Below are 10,136 nucleotides of genomic sequence, written 5' to 3'. Positions count from 1 at the left end.
ATTTTCATAAACAAATTAATAAAACTACTAGAAGTCTCTTAAATACGTCAAATTTTAAAGATTTGTTAGGATTTGTTCATTTTAACTTAGAAGATCCTAAGCATATTACATTGCACGTTTAAATACACTTACCACTGCAAGATACCGTGTTTACGAAATTGTACTTTATGAAGAAACAGTTGAAATAAATACTTGTTATTGTGTAAATAAAGTATATATAAAATATATAATGGCATCAAATTATATTGAATATAAAGTAAATTTAACAGATGGACAGAAAGAAAAATTGGCAAGAGCTTACAATAAAATCCCATATACTTTTAGATTGAAATATGAACAATTGCGTGGAAACTTTCTTTTACTTTTAACAAAAACACAGATTAATCAAATTGAAAAGTCTATTAGGAATAAGAAGGGATTTTAATTAGAATTCAAAAAAAAAAATGTCCAGTCAAGGTCTAAATGGCGGATTTTTGGGAGCTTTGGCTGTTAGGTCGAACAGTACTTCTGGTAGCTGCAAAAATAACTCCAAAAATATTAGGGCCGTTGGGCGTCGGCGCTTTGTTCGGTCTTGCCAGTATTGGTGTTAGTAAAATACTTGGAAATGGTATGATTTCGGTAGCTAATAATAAAAGAAATATAATATCGCCATTTATTTTATGTTTTCCAGTGAAATATAGAGTTTTCTCAGTGAAATAAAATTGATAATCCACAGTTTTGAAACAGTAGATTATCATTTTTATTTTTCACTGTTTTTTCCGAACTAGTTCCGGTCCTCCGTCGCGACTGAAGTCAAATTGTATACCGAGCGTTATGAATACCGGTGACCATAATGACGATGACATCGTTAAAATGACGTCATTTGCGTTATGCTTTCTGTTGATCTTTCCCGCGATTTTCGACATTTTATAAATTACGCGACAAAAGTAGAGTTTTACACATGAAATAAAAAGACAATTTGTTTGTGTTAGTGAAATATCAATTTTATTTCACTCGTGAGCACCAACAAAAAAGTCATTTTCAAATATCAGTTTTTGATGCTCACTTGTGAAATAAAATTGATATTTCACTGAAACAAACAAATATCCTCTATATACTGTAAACGTTACTAAAACTAAACGTGAACATTGTACACGGAAGTGACGTAATACATATAAATTACACTAAGGCTAAAAATAATCGTTTACACTGTACTACACAGAAGTGACGTACTTAAAACAGTTACCAGTTCAATTCTATACATATTTCCTCAATCTGTTTCCTTTATTTGATTAAAGCTCCGATATTTATACTACATTTTAGTAAATTTTGATGTTTTTCAATTAAATCATAAACTAGAACAAGGTGTCGACAGTATGAATCTGTGTAAGGTATACCTTTCTCATGAAGATAAAGTCCTACAGCACAATCCTTTGGGCAAGTTAATTTTAATTATGAATAAAATTTTATATGTACAAAACACAATATTTCGTTTATTTCTGCATATTTGTTGATCTAAATTTTTAATACTTTCAACACATTTTTCCTCGTTTAAAGTATATTCACTGAAATTTTTTATAACTTCTTGTCCAAATGATTTTGTAATTTCTTCTTTTAATTTTTTCGTCAAATCACGTCTTGTATGTCACTTAGGTCAAGGTTGAATTGCATGCGCTAGTTTTGATTAATATTTTGTATAAAATTTTTCAGTCCATTTTGCACATATGTTTCATGTTGTTGTTTCATCTTATCCCCGAGATGGGCGGTCAAATCTATCAATCTCCTAAAAGTTCTCTTGTTGTAATGTTATCCCTAAAATAAAAAAAAAAAACAATTAAAAATCACATCAGCACAAGCAGGTAAAAAGTAAAATTTATCTCTAAAAAGATAAATAATAAAAAAATAAAACTTACATTTTAGTCGTTTAAATACACCTTCTTTCCGATCTATCGTTGTATATATAAGTTAGTCTACTTCTATGCAGCTTTTATACTAGCAAAAAATGTTCTAGTTAGGTTAATGTTGTGAAATACGTTTTATCACATGTTTGACGTCGCGGGAGTGTAATAAAGCCATTAAATAAAAATGATAATACACTAGTGTAATAAAGCTTTGACGTCGACGTCATTTATAGTATTGGAAACATCTGTCAAACTGACTTGTTTATGTAGTAAAAGAAAGTAGATTTTTTGATGTTTCGACAGGAAACGCTAACATGTGATAAAAAGAATATCACATTTGTGACTTTCCACATTGAATTTTTTAAACTCGTTGAATAAAATTGATAAAATGCTCGGCAGAGCCTCGCATATTATTATTTTATTCAACTCGTTTAATAAATTCAATATGAAAAGACACTCATGTAATATCCTCTATTTATATTTGTTTACACGTTGCTTCACAACAATGTTTGTTGAAATGCCAGCTAGTAAAGAAATGTAAATAGTTTATTGTGAAACCAATATTGATCACTAAACAGTAACTTTTTACCACTCTATGAATACAGGTAAACATTATTCAATTATTAACGACTGAGTCAATATTGACTGGAGGCTAAAACTATTTTGTAAATTGTTTCTCAGTCCGGACGTTAAGCTCTAGTTAGAAAACCTGTTTGTTTTTAACTTTGTTTGAGCTTTTAGCTCCCAGGGACTCACGTCCATCAAACCAGAGGTTTTCACAGTAGTTTGTCAAAACCTGTGAGTTTTTGAATTGGTCAGCATTGGTCAGTTTAGGCCAAGGGCAAGGGTCAAAATGAAGTCAAATAGTCCCAGCTTCGGTAGTTTCTGTACTACTGTTATTAAAAATTGCGAAAATGTAGCTCGGGTGAGTGGGGTATTTCAACCCCTAAATTATGGTACACATCGTCAAAATTTGGAAGAAATTGTTGCAGTGAGCCTTTTAATTGATTTAGAACAGTTACATAAACAAAACGCTAATACAGTCGAGACTGTTTTAAGAGACCGACTTTGGGAAGCGGCGAAAAAGGTCACATATGACAGGGAGTCTCTTAAAACAGTCTCACTTAACATGATGACGCTGGTTTCATATATTTTTCCAATTAAAGTACATGAATATTGGATACTTATATATTGGCCTCTTTTAAGGTAGGAGTGGAAAATGATTAAATACTATTGCTTTAATTGCATATTGATAAAATATAAATTTCAAATAATTTGCATCATTCGTATGATTTTGATAAAACAAATTTAAGCTCATGATCTGGCAAGAAAATAAAGGGGAGCAGTAAAATACAAATGTTCCATTTGAACTATTTACACACTGAGGTTTATGATATTTATGTTTTTGTGTACTAATTGTTCATTGACATTTATTCGATTATTGACTGCATCTTTAATCTGTGTTTACTTAGTCGTTTTCTGTTAAATACCGCCATATTTTTGTTTCACCAGGAATAAAGTTAATTCATGCACCGACTCCGAATTCTTCAGCGACTTTATACGCTGGTTTTCCCTAATCGAGCAATTCAAGTGCCTTAACATGCTGTTCTAATGTCAAAACAGTTCTTTTTTATGTTTTTCATCAGCCATTTTTTGTAAACAAATAAGTTCTCGTCTCAAACAACTTCACGCGAGATAAAGAACGGCAACTCTATCGTGTAAAATCTTGCGAGGGAGCGTCTCAAAGTCGCTGAAAACGGTCTAAATATCGATTCGGGAGCCTGATTTCACAGTCGCTTGTCGCGTAAGGCAGGGGGTTGCTTAATTCAGACTCTTTTAATAGTAAATTGCGTCCGGAGCATAAAATAGGGTCGCATATGACAGGGAGTCGCTGAATTCAGGGGGTCGTTAAGACAGTCTCGACTGTATCTGAAAGTCAGAATTGAAACAATCTACTAAAGATTCGTGTGTAGCCAACAATACTTTCAAAGAGAGAGAATTCCGCATTTTCCAACTATAATTTTTGCTTGACATACCTTAAACAATCCCGGAATGAATGTATTAATGGCTGAAGTGGATGAACCTTTGCCTAATTTTTGGGTTACGAAATCGAGACACTAGAGGACTTGCAGAAACTGGCCCACAGACCAAAATAACAAGAGGGCCATAATGGCCCTATAAGTTTTACCCCCAGGGGGATAATTTGAACAATCTTGGTAAAGGACTATTACACGATGCTACATACCAACTAGACGCTTTTGTAGGGATAACGCATGTTTTTTCGTGTTATAAAGTCTGCAGAATCCCGAGGAATTGGTTGGTACCCGAGACCACAGGGCAAGGGTACCAACGTATCCCAAGGTATTCTGAAGATGTTATAACACGAAATGAACATGCACTCACGCTATTCTAGCATAAAAAACACTAATAAATGAATACATTCTCCCTCAGCGTCATTATTCCATGAAACGCGCGGGAACGTCTGCATGTTTTCTTTTTCACGTTGACGTCATTTTTCGTTTGAATTATCCGTTTTGGGGCCGTAATGCGTTTACGCTTTGCCACGGAACGCGCATATATAAAAAGGTGTTATAACAGCATGTGAGCGCGAGAATCTCTCTGTTAACACACGTTTTCTCTCTTGTTAAAGCACCCCCGAAAAGTGACAAGAACAGAAGTTTTATGCTAGAATGTTAAAAAAATGCATAGTACTAATAGGAAAGAAGTCAATAGGGGACAGGAGCGAAAGTCAAAGAGACACTTATGGTTGGCTGCAATAAGGATAATCTACTTGGCCTGTCCAATCATCCCACAAACATTCTGGCCTATTGGCTCTCAAGTAATGGATTGGAAATAGTTTTCAATGTTCTGGCCCCTGTGACCTTGACCTTTGATCGAGGGATCCCAAAATAATTAGGGGTTATCTACTCTACATCTCAAATCATCCTATGAAGTTTCAATATTCAGTGTCAAGTGATTTTGCAGTCATTGATGGGAAAGTGTTTTCCATGTTCAGGCCCCTGTGACCTTGACCTTTGCTCTAGTGATCCAAAAATAAGTAGGGGGTCATTTACTCATGTCCAATTATCCTATTAAGTTTCAACATTTTCGGTCAAGTAGTTCCCAAGTTATTGATCAGAAACTGTTTTCCATGTTCAGTCTGTGACCTTAACCTTTGATCTAGTAACCCTAAAAATAATCGTGGTTATCTACTCTGTAAGGCCTATCACTCTATGAATGTGAAGGTTCTAGGTCAAACTGCTCTCCGGTTATTGATCAAAAAGAATGTGACGGACAGATGGTCCCTTTGACCTTGACCTTTGAGGGAGTGACTCAAAAAACAATAGGAGTCATCATCTACTCTGTAAGTTCTACCTCCCTATAAAGCTTGTAAGTTCTACCTCCCTATAAAGCTTGAAGATTCTAAGTCAAATGGTTCTCAAGTTAGTGATTGGAAATGGATTTCCATGTTCTGGTCCCTGTGACCTTGACCTTTGATGGAGTGACTCAAAAAACAATAGGAATCATCATCTACTAAGTTCTATCACCCTATGAAGCTTGAAGATTCTAAGTGAAATGGTTCTCAAGTTACTGATTGGAAATGGATTTCCATGTTCTTGTCCCTGTGACCTTGACCTTTACGGAGAGACCCCAAAATCAATAGGAGTCATCTACTCTGCATGTCAAATCATTCTATGAAGTTTCAACACTGAGTAAAGTGATGCTCAAGTTATTAACAATGGTTTTCCCTATATAAGGCTTTATAAACATTGTGACCTCCAGGGCCGGGACATATTTGACCCTAGGGGGGAATAATTTGAACAATCTTGGTAGAGGACCACTAGATGATGCCACAAACCAAATATCAAAGCCCTGAAACTTACGGGTTTTGGCAAGAAGATTTTCTCTATTTAAGTCTATATAAACTATTCGACCCCCAGGGCGGGATCATATTTGACCCTAGGGGTATTATTTGAACAATATTGGTATTGTACAATTAGATGAATTGGTATTGTACAATTAGATGATGCTATACACACCAAATATCAAAGCCCTAGGACCTGTGGTTTTGGAACAGAAGATTTTTGAAGTTTTTTCCTTTCGGAAATAAAGAAGAAATTCTGTGAAATATCTTTCACTTCACTGATGAACCACAGCTAGCACGGGGGAGGAACTGTTACATGAGACTCGGTTGTGGAGGATATCATGTTACAGATTTAGGATGCTACTGTTACAGTATTTCTGGATAACGTTACAGCATTCAGAGGATAATAATCGCTGTCGATGTTTTGTTTGCCAAAGAAATAGTAAAGATTTATCTCTTTTTTGCAAAAGTAAAAGTTGTTTTTCTAGATCAATGGTATGTACGTCTGTTGAGACATGGTTTAACACGTGAAACACAGTATATTGATCTCTATCAAGCGTTTAATGACAAAATCCAAAATTTTGATAGAAAATAATCTTAAAGAAGTTGATCAAAATATATGTTTCAACCATATTTTATGCTCATTTGCATCGATAAAGACCCTGTTTAGGCATGCAGTTATAATACGTGGTAGAAACATCAATGTGGGTCTAATTTTTCGTGGTTTTATAGAATGTTACAGTTGTGGGATGCTTCTTCTGGATGTGTTACAGATTTAGGATGATACTTTTTGGAATACATTTTGACAATATACAATACCAGGATAGCATATAAAATTTAGATATCATGAATTATGCGGGATTTTTTGTAAGATGTAACAAACATATTATACCAAGTGCATTTTTTTTTCTAATTTCGAAATTCTAAATCTGATTCAACAGCTATATATATTAAAATGATATCATATATAAACATTTTCAATGGAAAGCTAGTGTTCTATTTCCAATGTATATGATGCCATAATCAACAATTCGCATTGAATCGTCGTTTGCACTTTAATAAGCTGTTCTTTCATAAATAGTACCTGTTTATGCTACATGTATTAAGCTAGCAAACGATGTGTCCTAGCTTCAGAGGAGCTTGGTAATGCATGTCTTAATCAACGATTTCAATTACTAATAAGCTTAAAAGAAAATATCCTCTCGGAATCGGTAGTGGAGAACTTAAGAAATTAATTGGCTTTTCTCACGACAACTCGCACATGTGCAATAAAACTTTATTTCAAATAACAATAGATTCTTTTTTTGTTAAACATGTATACGTGTTTACTGTTGGAACAACCATCGAATCATCATATGCATCTGCGCAATGAAGATCTGGCTAATCTGAAGCATTGAATCTGTTTGGTCACAGTTAGGAGCCTGTATCATTTAACAGAGGATTTTATACGCAGTTCATAGTTAAAATGTATAATGTTTCAGGATTTTCTTCTAAAAATATATGCGTTTTTGTTTTTGTGTGTATGACAGTATCAAGGGCTTTTCAGGGCTGTGTGCCATTAGAAGGCATGTCTCAGCACTGTAGGCATTGCGTGCATGTGTGTGTTCGGGTTTAACGTCTTTTGTCAACAATTTTTCAGTCATATAAACGACGGTGTCTACTTGTAGCAGTGAGCACAATGCCCAACTTTATAGTGCTGCCTCACTGGAATATCACGCCGTAGACACGTGGCATGATACCCCACCCAGTCACATTATACTGACACCGGGTTGACCAGCCCTAGCACTATCCTCTTAATGCTGAGCGCCAAGCGAGGAAGCTACTAGTACCATTTTTTACGTCTTTGGTATGACGCGGCCGGGGATCGAACCCACGACCTCCCGAAGCGGACGCTCTACCACTAGGCTACCGAGGCGGTTCCTGTAGGCATTGCGTAAACGCGAGCACGAGCACATTTAAATTCGGGTTGTTCAAAAATTAGGAGTTACCTTATAAACATAGTAACTCACTCTCTTTTTAGATTTGAACGAAAGTAATTAATCTATGTGAATATAAATAAAGAAACACTTAAAACATTTTTCGATTTTGCTCCGCGATATCTTTGGTGATTTAGAGGTTATGAAAAACATTTAACAACCGATGTATTTAGAGATTGTTCAAACGATCGGTCAATTTGCTTGGAAAAGGGTGTGTTTTTAAACGTTGTTACAGCAACGTCACTCTAGTACATGTCTGACTGCCTCAAATGACAAAATAAATGTTGTTTAGCAGTATTTACATCTAACAACAGAATCCTGAAGAAGGAAAAGGTATCACCCTAAATCTGTAACACATTCAGAAGCAGCACCCCACAACTGTAACATATCCTGCTAAACTGCAACATTCTATAAAACCACGAAATATTAGACCAACAGTAATTTTTCTATCTCGTATTATAAAGTCCATGCCTGAAGAGGGTTTTAATCAATGCAAATTTGCATGAAATACGGTTTGAATATCTTTTAATCGATTTGTTTTAGATATTTTACTATCAAAATTTCAAATTTTGTTATAAAACGCTTGATTGACATCAATATACCGTGTTTCGCAGGTTAAGCTATGTCTCAACAGATGTGCATATCACTGATCTAGGAAAACAATTTTTATTTTTGGATAAAGAGATCAATCTTTACCACATCTTTGGCAAAAAAAATACCGACAGCTATTATTATCCTCCGAATGCTGTAACGTTATCCAGGAATACTGTAACAGAAGCATCCTTAATCTGTAACATGATATCCTCCACAACCGAGTCTCGTGTAACAGTTCCTCCCCCGTGGCTAGACTACTCTTGGAAATATTACATGTGATGTTCTGTCTGGTTTGAGACAAATGATCCTATATTTTTGTTTGATTTTCTGACCATATAAAGATGAGAAAATCCTTTCTACATCTACATTTTAGCAAATATTTGAAATGCAATGTACACAGTACACGTTTCATCAAAAATATTATTCTTAAATCAATCAAAAATCGATAGAACCGCCAATTGTTTTCACACGTAGGGTAAATCTGTAAATACTTTGACAAAAACTGATTAACATAAACTTCATCGACCGATGTACTTTCATCTGGTAAGCTATCTCGGGTCTACAGTGGCACAGAGGTGACATAGATATATTTTATATTAATGCGTACATTACGTGCGCACGCATTAATATAAAATATATCTATGTCACAATACGATTTTTGGGGGCAATGCCCCCAGATTTAACAAACCGTCTTTCAATTTTCTTGTCGAGCTTATGACCAAACTGACAACACACAGAAAACAAGTTCTAAAGTATTTACCAAACATAACTTTCATATTGCATTTTGCAATTATATTTTCGATCCAGATATGATTAAATAGATCTACACATTTTATATCAACAATGTGTGTGAAGAAAACTAAACTGCATCATAAATATAAATTATAATAGATCTTCTTAATTAAGCATAAGAATAATAAAGACGCTTGATTTGATCACGTGATCGATTCTGAAACCGGCACTTGTTTTGATCATGTGACCTATTCTGAAATCCAATAACTAGTTTCAATACGCTCATAAAAATGTGTTCATGATTCTGCGTGAAAATGGCAACTACTAAGGAATTGCAACGCCACTGATAAGCCGATAGATTATTGATTTTTTCATCACCGTGCCTCGACACTGTTGTGGATGTGTATTACGGAGAAACTTTATCAGTTTGTGGCGATCAGTACCGTTTATCAGTAGGCGAATCTATAAATATGCGGCAACATCCTATAGATCCCGATTCGAAATCTGTTAAAATATCTTTTCTGTGCAGGTGTTATTTCTAAAATATTATTTCAGAAAATAGAGTGCTGAAATGAAATACTTTTCGCATGTCTAAGAAAATGTTTTCAAGAGATATGTTATTTATAAAAATTAATACTATATAAAAGATAATAATAATAAAAATAAAATAAAAAACAGTGGTTTACTTGAAATAGAATAGGTAGAAAAAATTCATTACTTATTCGTCAGTTTGAATTTATGACATTTGGTTCGTGGGGTGGGGGCGGGGATTAATTTGACAGTTTGATTTTTTGTAATTATTACCTAATCTAATAATCGTCAGTAGATTTTTTCTCTCATTTCGAATTCGTAAAATCAACTATGAACAGATTACTTCTGTTTTACACCAACTATTAAGAACATTTTAAATTTAAATTTAAACATTTAAAAGGCATATTTATGTACTTGGTCAGACCGTCCTTATTCGTGATTGTTTATTATGTATAATTATATATTTTGGTCTCGAAATCAGCTGTAAATCGTTAATCAAAATGTCTTGTCCACAAAATTTGCATAAAAATGAATTGAAATTCAAATAGTTACTAAAAT

Source organism: Mercenaria mercenaria, chromosome 2, assembly GCF_021730395.1.
Source record: "Mercenaria mercenaria strain notata chromosome 2, MADL_Memer_1, whole genome shotgun sequence".
NCBI lineage: Eukaryota > Metazoa > Mollusca > Bivalvia > Venerida > Veneridae > Mercenaria > Mercenaria mercenaria.
The sequence above is the reverse complement of the archived record's forward strand: the minus strand, read 5'-3'. Positions refer to the sequence as shown.